The 13,484-nt window shown below is 44.4% G+C and overlaps 1 long non-coding RNA gene across 3 annotated transcripts; it reads right to left on the minus strand.

The window, feature by feature from the left end:
• Nucleotides 1-265: 265 nt before the first annotated feature.
• LOC134421731 (uncharacterized) lies at nucleotides 266-9,210 on the minus strand. Of its 3 annotated transcripts, none has more exons than XR_010028677.1 (7): nucleotides 9,024-9,210; nucleotides 5,544-5,608; nucleotides 4,869-4,932; nucleotides 3,769-3,844; nucleotides 3,326-3,651; nucleotides 2,868-2,985; nucleotides 266-1,115 (listed from the first exon to the last, which is right to left on the minus strand). It is a non-coding gene; the product is annotated as an uncharacterized LOC134421731 (long non-coding RNA). The 3 variants fall into 3 exon arrangements; XR_010028675.1 differs by lacking the exon at nucleotides 266-1,115 and adding an exon at nucleotides 1,363-2,031; XR_010028676.1 differs by lacking the exons at nucleotides 266-1,115; nucleotides 9,024-9,210 and adding exons at nucleotides 1,363-2,031; nucleotides 6,139-6,361.
• Nucleotides 9,211-13,484: the final 4,274 nt, after the last annotated feature.

The following is a 13,484-nucleotide window of genomic DNA, read 5'->3' on the forward strand; positions in this document are numbered from 1 at the left end:
CTCTGTGCTCTTTGGCTGTGTGCTAAAAGCATCCCAGTGCTGGATTATTTTGTCCTTTTATCCTTTATTAAAATTTTAAAAATTATAAAGAGTGAACTCTGTTTATCACATCAGTGAAGCTTAAGCTGATCTGCATCCAGGTGTTTTGGGACCTGCTGGGGCAGGCCATCGAGGTAAGCGTGGGGCTACCGCAGTGGAGGCCAAGTATTTCAACACAATAGCATAATCAGCAACGTTAATTAATTTTGTATTCTTCATACAAGCCTCAGCCTAAAGAACGCTACCAGCCTCTACTAGGATTAATAATACGCATAGTAAGTGTTACTAGTATTAATATTTAGGTAAGAACTGTTAGTGTTAACACTGGCAGTCAGTGTGTTAGCTGGTGTTTACTGTGAAGCTCTGCTCTCCCACAGTATGACAAGATCCTGAAGCTGTCCTCAGGTGCACAGTTAAGTGAGCACTGCTGTCCTTACCACGGTCCCCCAATGGAGCCACGCTCCAGAGACGGGCAGCAGTGACTCTGCAGACGCCTTCCCAAGGTGACAGAGCTCGCCCTCCTTCCCATCTGCAGTCAGGGGATGTGAAGGCAACCATTGCTGTCCTCGGCTTCATCATCTCCAGTGCAGCCAAGCACAGTATAGACAATGAGTCTCTGTCAAGTGAGCTGCAGCAGCTGGGACTGCCCAAAGGCAGGGGAAGCCCTCAGGGTGGCACCATCAGCCAGACCTGCTGGGATGTTGCTTACAGTTCCCAGCCCTGCCTTCTTCACACCCAGATGGAGGGCAGGCTGCCTGCTGTGCTGTCCTCCATCACCTCCCTTCTGTACCATCAGTCCCTGGGGGCTCCTCAGGTGCTTTGGTGAGGTTTGGCAGCTGCAGGTCTGGTGTGAGCAGAGGGATTCTTCTCTTGTCTCCCCTCATGAGCAAAGCATGCCAGCCAGCTGTGCTGTTTTACATGTGACTGACCCACAAAATTGCAGGAGACTGAGGACTCATAACAGGTGCAGGACAGGTTCAAAAGCAACTTGGGACAAAACCTCTGTCTTTGTCAGTCCAAAGGGACAGCAGAGCTCACATCTGCTCACAATAATCCTCTGGGGAGTGGAGCAATGTCTGTATGGAAAGATGACTGGGGGTAAAATCAGTGGAAACCGAGAAGTTACATTTGTATCCTAACAGGAGCTATAATGGGACAGAAATTTTAGGGTAAAATACAGGTGCTGTTCCCAGGATGGAGCTGGGTTGGCATGCTCCACGATGATTCCCCATGCAACCATAAGGACCTGCTAAGGGTGGTGGAGTGGAGTGGGGCACCACAACCAGGCTCTGCCAAAATCTTTGCAGGGGCAGCAACTCCATGGTACTTTGAAGCTTATTAATTGCATAACAAGGGCTATTTGGCATATGTAGGAACACTTTCCAACCTAGCGTCTGAAGACCAATTTAGAGGAGGCGCCTCTAAGTCAAAAGCCAGCCAGACCTTATGTTCTTAGCACCATTCATTTAGAAGAAATCCTGTGACATTTGCAAATTTAAGAGGTGACACCCCCATTCAGACCATGGCTCCTGGGTGCGAACAATAGCTCTTTTCAACAGCAAGGAAATCTGCATGCCCTAGTGTCTCAAGGTCACTTCACCTGAGAGTCCAGAGACCCAAATCCAGCCAGAGTCCTAGTTCCCAAAAAACTTCTGCTATAAGAAATCCTTCAAAGTGTGCAATTCTAGGAGTGGAAATCCTACAGGAAACACGAGGCTTCAGGCTCCAAATGGGATCTCTTTTCCACACAATGGAAAACTCAGCAAGCCCTTCTGGCAAGACCAGTTCACAGGAGGCCCACAATTCTCAAGGGCCAGGCTTGAGAGATCCGACTCCATGGAAGCTTTAATCTGAGAAAAATCCTGTGATGTTGGTACTTTTAAAAGGCAGAATGGCACATTTAGACCCTGGCTGATGCTTTGGAGAGTGATTCTTTTACACAGTAAATAATGATTTCATTCCAATGTCTGTAGGTCACTTTGGAAACAGCCCCTGAAACCCAAGACCAAGAAGAGCCATACTTCATGACAGTTGCCATCTGGGAGGAATCCTATGACATTTGTGATTCAAGAAATTGAACCCAAAATTTCAACAGCTGATATGCAGATGCAAAAGACTGCTGTTTTCCTGAGATAAGAAATACTCCAAACCTAACATTCTGAAGGAGTTCAGAATACACACCCAGGACTGCCATACCCCCCAAAGCGCTACCTCCTGGCAGATTGTCTCTATGGTAAACCCTGTCACACTAGAAATGTTAGGAAGCAGAATCCAAACTACAGCACAAGCACCTGTAAGGAAAAGGTACCTCTGTTCATGAGATAGAACCCTTTCTGTTCCCTTCAGCCCCTACAGCTGTTCTCATGCTTTCAGGGCACTTGATTGGTTCATTCCTAGATAAAACTTATGTCTTTATTTTCAAACATATTACCCATCTCTAGTCAGAGTTTCCTACATTCCTGTATACAAATAAGTGGATAGAGAGAGGGTTTCTTTCCAAATGAATTTAGAGATAAATTCCTTTTCTTTGCCAATACCTATAAAAATGAAAACCTTGACAGGTTTTAGTATTCTACACCCATCCCTCCCTGTGAAATTTATGGCAGTTTTGGGTCCCTCTGGGAGACGACATCCAGCATGTCATGCTGGACTGTTCTAGAGAGTAATTTTCAAATGTAAGCTTAGCAAAGTTTGAATTGACTTGAACAGAGAAAAAAACTACAAGTGAACACCTACACCTGCCTACAAAGAGCTAACAAGCCCCTGGCAGCTGCCAGCATCAAAGCACAGCGGATGTCTCTAATACAGGGTAAGGATAACAATATCACCTTCTGTTCTCTCCAGCTTCTTTTCCCTGCAGTCATATTTTGCTTCTTATGATTTTTTTAGTCTCTGTATCTTCTTGGACAGCACCGAGCCCGACGACAAGGATACGAGAGTCTTTCCCTGCCGGACGGAGAGAACCAGGAAAACAGTTAAAATAAGAACAGGGCAGTTTGAAATTCGTACTTGCAACGAGAAGCAGCGCCTAACCAACAGAACAAAAGTAAACAAAGCACGACACCTCCCTGGGGACAGAAGACTTATAAACTCTCCAGGATTTACAATTCTAGCGACCAAACCCTTCAGGACAGCAGCCAAGTGTCCCCTGGGGTGGTGCTGCACCAAAGAACCATCTGAGAGGTTCCAAAGAGTGAAATGCACAATATTTTGCAAAGACAAAAAATCCTGCAAAATAACAAAAATACAATAGATGTAAACTACAGGGCAAGAGTACAAGTGTTACCTTTGGGAGCTGGAACCATCCAGGTGAGCACCTGATAACTGGATCCTCACCAGAGTTTGAACCCTTCAGGACACAGAAGGGTTTTCCCCAGAAATTTCACAGACTGAGTTTTGATAGAAGCACGCTCGCCGGATCCTCAGAAACGTCACCCATTCTCCAGGCGTCTGGAGAGAACTGCAAATGGCTCTCACGTAGTTGGAGCTGGTTCTGTAAGGTCTCAGGGTGAATTTCACCAGATGCAACTGAATTGGGCAACTCCCAGTGAGACAGAGGGAACCCAAAGCTTGTTTTACCCAAACCTTGGGTAAGCACAGCTCCAGCAAATACTGAGGAAACAGACATAACAGGGTAAAAATAATAAAACTATTGCTTTTTCTTTAATCTTGCCTTTTTTTGTTTTATTCAGATGAGCAAAACAATGAAGGAGAAGGTGAAAAACTCACCATTACTGAACATTTCATCATCTGTAAGCTGAGCATCCTTAGCATAGAGGACTCCAGAGTTAAAATTCACTGATCCCTGGGAAATAAAACCAAATATATGACAAACAGTCAAACAGAAGGCGTAAAAATTTGTTTCCTCTACAGACTTTCAAGAATGTATCTTTGTATATATCCTACACATTACAACATACACTTTATACCATCTCCTAATATATAATAATTTACCTTTAAACTTTGATAGTATAGTGTGGAGAAATGGCTCCATGACAGAGGTCACGCAGACATTCGCTCGTTAGCCGACCAGGAGCTGGGAAAGTACCGAACACAGGTATTTTTGAGTTTTGCACCTGCAAGATAGCGTGTGCCTGGGCCTAGCTGGGTAGGATAACAAGTAGACAGAGAGACGTGGGAAATAGGGAATGTAGGCCCAAAGGAATGAGGAAGAGTTGATGGTATAGTTTAACCAATAGATCGCTTGGCTTACAGAATATTCATAAGCTTATTATGTGCTGTATAAGTGTCTGATACTCTCTGCAATAAACATAGCTTGCTGATCTCATATTGAGTGTCCGAGTCTTCCCTCACCCAAGAGTACAGCATAAAATTATTAACTAAAATTGGTGATCTATTATTATTAAGTTGTGCTTAAAGTTATTTTTGCTGTCATGTTCAAAACAATTTTTTTTTTTTTTACTGTAATGAATGAGCAATTGATTTCAAAGTCATCACAAGCCCATCAAAAAAACAAAGCTCTATTCACCGGGCAGGTCTGTGAGCTAGAGGGTAGTTAGGCTTGTACTTACCTCTTGCTCTTCATGAACCAATAAATCCTGTCAACAAAACCAGGATCTTTAGCCCACTCCTATTAAAGATTCTACAAGGATGATGGTTTGATTTGTGTTTAGAAGTTTAGATTTAAAATGGCCAGTCCAATGGATAAATAAAGACAGTTGAAGTAGTATTACTTTACTCTTATTATTATTATTATTGGTATTAGTATTATCAGCTACTGGAAGAAACAAACCAGTCTATACTTAATTACTTCTATTTCCAGAAAACAATAAAGAAAAAGAACCAAACCAAACAAAGTCACTTCCTACCTTTTGTATCTCAGGATGATGAATTTCTCTTGGGCACTTCTCCAATTTATCAAGACTCACAGCACTGAAAGGCAAACAAAACAGTGCTTTATAGAAGGCCAAGTGCACGTTTCAAGGCTGAACCACCAACTGATTGCAGTGACAGCAGTTACAACATGAATCAGTCCAAGGGCCTCTCTTAAATGGAATGGAATGTTTTGTGGAACTGCCATTTCTTTCCCAAAATACTAACTTCCAACACTTCCTAAACTTATTTTGCATTTTAAAAACAGAAATTAGTAAGACTCTGTGTGGACATCAGGTTTATTTCCTTCTAATGCACAGAGCTCTGTTCCATCATCCTTCACTTTGGCTCTACACAGAATCATGGTGAGCTTTTTAGGAGTGCTCAATAATCAATTCTATTTCTTTTCCTAGTTCTCTCTCTTCTTCAATAATTAAAGGCAAGTCAAATGAAAAATGACAAGTTCAGCATCAGAGTCACACTTTTCCCCTTTGTCTGCTCAAGAACAGGCTTTAAATCCACTTATTGCTGCCTTCAACGATTCAGACTTGCAAAACCATTCTTACATGTTTTACAGGTTTATCATAAAACCCACAGAACACAAGCTCTGAATTACAGGAAAAGGTACACAGGCAAATATCTAAACTGATTACTTATTTGAAAACACATACCTTAATTCAGATTTCACCCAGAATGTTTCTGTGGGACACTAAGGGAGACATATTTTGTGAGTACCCTGTAAATGAGAAAAGCTAGCATAGATTACAGGACATACCCACTTTTTCTGCATATTCAAATAGAATTATTAATAAAAACAATTAAGTTTAAAAAGAAGGAAGATAGCCAAGGTAATTTTACTCAGCTATATTTACTCCCGATTTAGAGAAAAAAAAAAAAGGCCCGGGTGCTGCAAAGAAAAAAAAAGTGAACCACAAACGCTTACAGTAGAATTTTAAAACAATCGCTTGGATAAAAGAATCTTATGGAACGTGAAGTAGAAAAAAAGTGAAACCACTATCAGACCTGCCTATTTTCTCACCACTGTACAAGAAAATCCTAAAAGCAGTATGAAGTCACTGCCTAAAACCGGTCATGGGATGTAACCAAGAACAATTTAGGCATTTGCTAATCTAGACAGAAACCTTTTCTGGATGCTAGTGTCAAATCACAAGTTTTGTCTCTCAGAAGCTCGACAATGCTGGAAAGCATTTTCCCCGGGGCTCGGGAGGGCAGGGGCGGAAGGGGGGGTGACTTTGCAGCTCGCACCTGTGCCATCCGAACCATACAGCCCGCCTGCTCCCTGCGCTGGGCATTCTCCCGGCCATCTCTGGCTTTACCGCCCAGCGCCGCTCCATCCGCTGTCACGGCACAAAGAGCCACGGGCACTAACGCAGGCAGCAGCCCCGTCATGCCGGCGATACCGCAGCGCTCCCTGCTCGCAGCGCCCAACACGCGGCGGAGCCGCCTCCGCCCGCAGCACCGGCAGCAGCCCGAGGGAGACGGCTGCAGCTCGGGGGCTCCTCCGGCGCCTCCACCAGCCCGAGGGCGGCCGCCCCACCGGGACCGCGGCAGCGCCCGGCGCCGCTCGCCCGGGGCGGCTCCCGCAGCTCCCGGCCCGCGGCAGCAAAGCACCGCCTCGCCCTCCGCCATCGGCGGGCGGCAGCGCCCCCGCCCCCGGCACCGCTGAGGGAGGCCGAGGAACCGGGCGGACGCTCCTTCCTCCTGCTCAGCTCCGTGCGGGCGGCCAGACGGAGGCTGCGCCCCTCCAGCGTCGCTGTCCCGCGCGGGAGCGGCGCCGGCAGCTGCCCGCGCACAGCCCCGCGCGACCGCCTGCCACGCCAGCCACTCATGTGCCGCGTCGGCCGTTGCGTCACGCGCCGCGCCAGCAGCACGGCCTGCCGGGATTTGGAGTCTCGGGCTGACAGCCACGGCTCCGTCCCCCGCCACCGGCAGCTGCAGTCCCTCCTGGGCATCAAACCGGTGCTTCGCCCCACGGCGGGGAAGGACCTGAGGCAGCACCGCTCCTCCCGAATGCCCTCTCTTTTTCCCTCCAACTCCTTTTACTTTTTTCACTCTGTTTTTCACCACTTCCCTTCCCTCTTCCTCTCCTGCTTCCATTCCTTTCCTTTCCCTTTCCTTCCCTTCGCCTTTCTTGTATTTCTAATCTTGGTTTACCTTTCCACCTTTAGAATAAAAAAGCAGCAGTAGAAACTTTCAGGCTACCCGGGAGTAAAAAAAAAAAATCCAAAACGAAAATGATTTAAAGAAAACGATTTATTCCCTGGGAGCCTGAAATTTTCTACTGCTGCACGTGACAAAGAGCTTTTATTCCTTCTTATAGATTGTTGATATTTTATATATATTTATAGTTTATATTGATGCATTATATTAATAACTATATTTAATATGCACCTTATTCAAAAATATACGGAAATTATTTTTTAAATTATTTACCATATCTACTGCTACAACTTATTTTTCCTCATATTTCTAATTTTTATATAAATCTTTAATGTGTTTATGATATATTTCTATACTTATATTTCTACCTTTATATTATTTGTATTTGTAATTTTTACACGAAAACCCCTGCTTTGGCAAAGAAAAAACAAAACCATCCATTATTTTAAACTACCTAAATTTTTTTATATTTATATTTATCATAATATACAACAAATGATAGATATAGATAGATAGATAGATACATATATCACATCCATATTTATATCTATTTTATATCCTTTTCCTATAATATTTTTAATAAAATATATGCAGTATATTACGTGTATTATATACTTTACAATTCATGTTATTTTACATTTACAATTTCTTATTAATTTTTTATATATCTGCATATAGTTGCAATACATTTATATATTTGTATTTTTGCTTGGGTTGTATTTACATTTATATTCTCTATTCATATATCTATAAACATACACAATACTCTATTAAAATTAGAGTAACTTATTGTAACATATAATGACTTATGTTACATGTTAAATTTTAAAAATTGACCGAATATATAAAAATAAAATTGGCTCATTCCCATTGCTACACATCTATTTCTTTTGTTTCAATATAGTTAGAGTCATAATTGCATATTTAAAATCCAATTCCTAAATGAAATGACAGAACAAACAGCATCAAATTCCCACCAATATCTTCCAAAAACATCAAGATACCTCCAACACCCAAACAAGTGTCAGCGAAAAAACAAAGAACACTCTTTTCAATAACAATTCTCATCACGACAGAAAAATGGAACCAAAATAAAAGAAAATCCTATAGAAACACACACAGCAAATTACAAAAAGTACTAAAAAAAAGTCAAACCAATCTACTCAACTCAAGCCAGTGCCACTCACCCTGAACGACGTTAACAAAAAAAAAAAAACACAACAAAATTCTACCTCTACATTAACTCAAAGAATAAACAATCCTCTGTAAAGATAACTTTAAAACCTGAACTAATTAACAAAATGGAAAAACATCTCAACCAGAAAAAACTAAGAAATTAACTACCCAAATAAATAAATACTTTAGAAACCCACCATATAAATACCCATGTTCCCAAAAAAACCCCTGATAAACAATACTCAAATACATTAAAAGACAACAACAACAACAAAAAAAAAAAAAAAGAAAGAAAATAAAGAAACCAACAACAAGAATAATACCAAAAAAACAGATAAACTGAAATCTGCAACAAAAAAATTATTCCCAACTGAATAAACCCATAGTGCCTCAAGCTATCAAAATAAAAATACCACCTAGAAACAAACACAAAAACTAAAGACAAAGGTAACCATAAACAATGTCCCCAAATTACCCGTAACCATAAAACATACACTACAATCAAACAAACCAAACAAATAAAAGCCCTGGAAGACGATAAACACACATGCAATTATAAAGATTAAAAACCCGCTGCTATGAACGACACGACGCTACCCCAAGCCGCCCAAAACAAACACTACACACTCACGCTAATAAAAGCCACCGCAACAGAATTAAAATGCGAACCACTGCTTCACGCTACGACCCGTAAAAAACATTGCGCGCCCTTCTAAACATAATACCCCGGCAAAAAAAAAAAAAAAAAAAAAAAAAAAAAAAAATCCGACTACAAAACCCAATCCGAAACGAACCTTTATCATCCCTACCGGCACCGAGAACCGTGCCGCTCAGGAAGAACACCGTATCCCTTAGCGGACAGCCGCTGCAAACCGAACCCAGCGATGCCATCAACGCCTCCAAAGCGCCTCCGAGCCACGGCACCGCCGAACTTGGAGCGGCCGAACCCCGCGCTCGCTGCCGGCCCCGGACGGAGCGCGGCTCCCGGCAGGAAAGCGGCTCCTGCGGCGGCCGCTCCGGCACGCGGGGCCGGCGCCGTCCCGGGGAGCCCCGCCCACTGCCCCTGCCCGGCGGGGCCGGCACCGGGCCCGGGGCTACCGGCGGCGCCCGAGCCCCGCGCCCGGAGCGGACGGCACCGCCCGGGCCGGCGCAGCAGCGCCCGCGCCACCTCTGCCGCCCTTGGCCGGCCCGGCCCGGCTCCGCTCGGCTCCGCACGGCTCGCACCGGCGCGGCTCCGCCCCTGCCGCCCTTGGCCGGCCCGGCTGCGCCGAATCCCCCGTGAGCCCCCGCAGCTGCCCGGGCCGTGCCAGCAGCGCTCCCGAGCGGGAACGTTCCGGGCCGGGCCGCGGGCACGGGCAGCGCCCTCCAATGCAGCGGCACAGCCCCATTGCAGCCCTGCAAACGCTGCCGGAGCTGCGGCTTCCCGCAAGCCAGCCCCGAAACCGCAGACGGGGCGCACCTCACTTCAACAAGGGCAAAGAAATGTGTTCTCCCCTCCAATTTCACCCCCTAGGAGAGCAGAAAAGAAGGGGTGCTCCCCAAATGAAAGCCTTCGACTGATGGGAAAGGGCGATTTCGACCTCCATTCAAACCCTTCAAAAGGAGGGACACCAGGGCTGCCCCCTCCATTTAAACCCGAGGGTGGTGCAAATGGGGTGGCTGCCTTCAAATCAAACCCATAATACCACAAGAATACTTTTCCCATTCCCCTTAGAATAGAACGCAGGGATTCCCTGTCACCCCCGGGATACCCCTAACAGCCTGGAAAAGGCAGCTTTTCCTGCAATCAACACCCTTAAAACCACAAGTCAAGAGGGATCCCCTCAGGTCAAACGCAGACAATAAAAGAAGAGGAGCTGCTTCCTTCTCCTTAATTCCTTTTGTCTTCATAAGCTCCATTTTTGTTCCTGGGGATCCGGGGAGGGACTGGCAAGATGAAATTGCAAAGGGGAAGGAGAAAATTCCCCGCTCCAAACCCACACAGGCTCACCTGTTCGGCTGCTGCTCCCGGGCACAAAGATTCGTCCCTCGGCGCCTCCTTTAAGCGATGCTCCACGTACCCAAGCGCGGATCCAGGTGTCCCCCCGACCCTGTGGGAAGCTCTCGCAGTCCTTCCATGAGACAGCGCCGGGAGCGGCCCATAAACCCCTCCACTCAGCAGCTCCATGCAAAAGGGAGCTGAGGCAAAGCCTCCCCCTAAAACAGCCTCCCCCCGGCCCCTCATCATCCTCACACTCACACCTGGTGCTGATCTGGGCCCCCATCATCCTCACACTCACACCTGGGCTGCTCTCAACCCCCATCATCCTCACACACACCTGGTGCTGATCTGAGGCCCCATCATATATTTTTCATATTTATAGTCGCATGTATATTTAGAATTTATATTACTGTATAATAAAAATTATATATTGCATCTCTTCATGTTACTTACATAGGTTTGTATTTCTATTCATCGTTTGGTATTATATCTTTATATCTCTATATATTTATTATATATTTCTGTATGTCGATTTACATTTCTATAGTACTTATAATATTTAAAATAAAACCCCTGCCTCTAACAAAATAAAAAGCAAAGACACCCCTTTCTTTAAAACACATTTAAAATTTTAAAAATAATTTTGTTTGTCATAATTTTATTCACATCTATATTTGTAATTTTCATTTGTTATATTTATAGATATTATATATATTGGAGAGAATACCTTTTTATATAATAATAGGTATATTCTTTTGACACAATAGATTTCTTTTACTGATATTTATATGTATTAATTATTTATTGATATCGACATATATATATGATATATTTGGATTTCTAGTTTTATATTTTTTATGAAATCTGCAGCCCATACCCCAATAAAAGCCAAACAATCCCCAATTTATTTAAACTATATTTAAACATAAATCCTGTCACGGCTGCATTGCACAGCAGTGCCCCAAGCTAATCTGACACTTGTTCATCTCCTGGACCTGAAACTGAACCCGCTCACCTTGATCGCACCTGGCAGAACCATTTTCGTACCTTTTTCTGGCATGTCTTGTTTTTGTTTTTTTTTGTCTTGAGTTTTTGTGGCCTTTATTGCCTCTCTTTCTTGCCTTGTTTCTTGGGGCTTTTACTCCCTTTTTCCTTGATTTTTTTCTGGCACTTCTTGGGGTTTTTTCTTCGTTTCTTCTTGCCCATCTTGTTGTTTTTTCTGGTTTTTCCTTGCCCCCCTTGGGATTTTTTTTCAGTTTTTTTTTTTTTTCTGGGTTTTTCTTTGCCATTTTGTTTTTTTTTTTTTTTTTCCTGGGTTTTTCTTAGGGTTTTTTTCCGTTTTTTTGGTTTTTTCTGGGATTTTTCTCGCCCATCTTGGGGTTCTATTCTGGGCTTTTTCTTGCCCATCTTGGGGTGTTTTTCTGCATTTTTTTCTTGCCCATCTTGTTGTTGTTTGGGCTTTTTTGTTTGGTTGGTTTTGGTTTTGTTTTTTTTTTTTTTTCCTGTTTTTTTTTTTTTCTGATGTATTTCTGGGATTTTTCTTGCCCATATTCGGGTTTTTTTTTGGGGGGGGGCGGTTTTCTCGCCCATCTCGAGCTTTTTTTCTGTGGGTTTGTTTTTTGTTGGGTTTTTTTCTTTTCCTTTTTTTTCCCCCTAGGTTTCTCCTTGCCCTCCTATTTTTTTTTTGTCTGTCTTCCTTCCTTCCTTCTTTCTTCCTTTCAGTTCCTTTCCTTATTTTCTTTTTTTCTTTCTCTTGCTTTCTTTCTTTCTTTCCCTGTATATCTAATTATGGTTTTCCCTTCTAGCTTTAGAATAAAAAAGCAGCAGTAGTAACTTTCAGGCTACCTGGGAGTAAAAAAAACTCCAAAACTATAAAGATTTAAAGAAAACGATTTATTCCCTGGGAGCCTGAAATTTTCTAGTGCTGCACGTGACATAGAGCTTTTATTCCCTCTTATAGATAGTTGATATTTTATACTTTATACAGCGCCCCCTGCCGTCTGCACAGGCGCACTGCATGCAGAGCGCTGCGGCGTCGTTCGGTTCTGTTTAATGAAACTCGGCTGAATTCGGCTTGCTTCGGCTCTTGGTCTAAACTCGTTTCAGTTCGGCTCTTCGGCTAAACTCGGTCGTATTCGGCACGTTGTCTAAATGCGGCTCAAGTCGGCTACACTTGGCTATCAGTTCCAGTCGGCTATCATCGGCTCTTGGTGTAAACTCGGCTCTTTTCGGCCACACTCAGCTCTTCGGTGAAACTCGGCTGTTTTCAGCCACATTCGGCTCTTCGGTGAAACTCGGCTGTTTTCAGTCACACTCGACTCTTCGGCTCTTTAGGACAAATCGCACAGTCGCGCTTTACAACACCTTTTACGACAGTCGCGCTTTGCGGCGCCTTTTACGACAGTCGCGCTTTGCGGCGCCTTTTACGACAGTCGCGCTTTGCGGCGCCTTTTACGACAGTCGCGCTTTGCGGCGCCTTTTACGACAGTCGCGCTTTGCGGCGCCTTTTACGACAGTCGCGCTTTGCGGCGCCTTTTACGACAGTCGCGCTTTGCGGCGCCTTTTACGACAGTCGCGCTTTGCGGCGCCTTTTACGACAGTCGCGCTTTGCGGCGCCTTTTACGACAGTCGCGCTTTGCGGCGCCTTTTACGACAGTCGCGCTTTACGGCGCCTTTTACGACAGTCGCGCTTTACGGCACCTTCTACGACAGTCGCGCTTTACGGCAGTCTTTACGACAGTCGCGCTTTACGGCACCTTTTACGACAGTCGCGCTTTACAGCAGACTTTACGACAGTCGCGCTTTACGGCAGTCTTTACGACAGTCGCGCTTTACGGCAGTCTTTACGACAGTCGCGCTTTACGGCAGCCTTTACAACAGTCGCGCTTTACGGCACCTTTTACGACAGTCGCGCTTTACGGCACCTTTTACGACAGTCGCGCTTTACGGCACCTTTTACGACAGTCGCGCTTTACGGCACCTTTTACGACAGTCGCGCTTTACGGCAGTCTTTACGACAGTTTTCTCTCGCCCATCTTGGGATTTTTTCCTTGGTTTTCTGTGTTTTCTGGGTTTTTTCTTGCCCTTTTTGGGATTTTTTTTCCGGTTTTTTTCCCTGTTTTTTTTTTTTCCTCGTTTTTCCGGGGTTTTTTCGGGTCCATCTAGCATGTTTTTTTCTGGGATTCTTCTTGCCCATCTTGGTGTTTTTTCTGGTTTCGCCTTGCGCCCCTTGGGGGTTTTTTTTTCAGTTTTTTTTTTTTTTTCCTGGGTTTTT

This window comes from Melospiza melodia, chromosome 9 (genome assembly GCF_035770615.1).
Source record: "Melospiza melodia melodia isolate bMelMel2 chromosome 9, bMelMel2.pri, whole genome shotgun sequence".
In the NCBI taxonomy this organism is placed as follows: Eukaryota; Metazoa; Chordata; class Aves; order Passeriformes; family Passerellidae; genus Melospiza; species Melospiza melodia.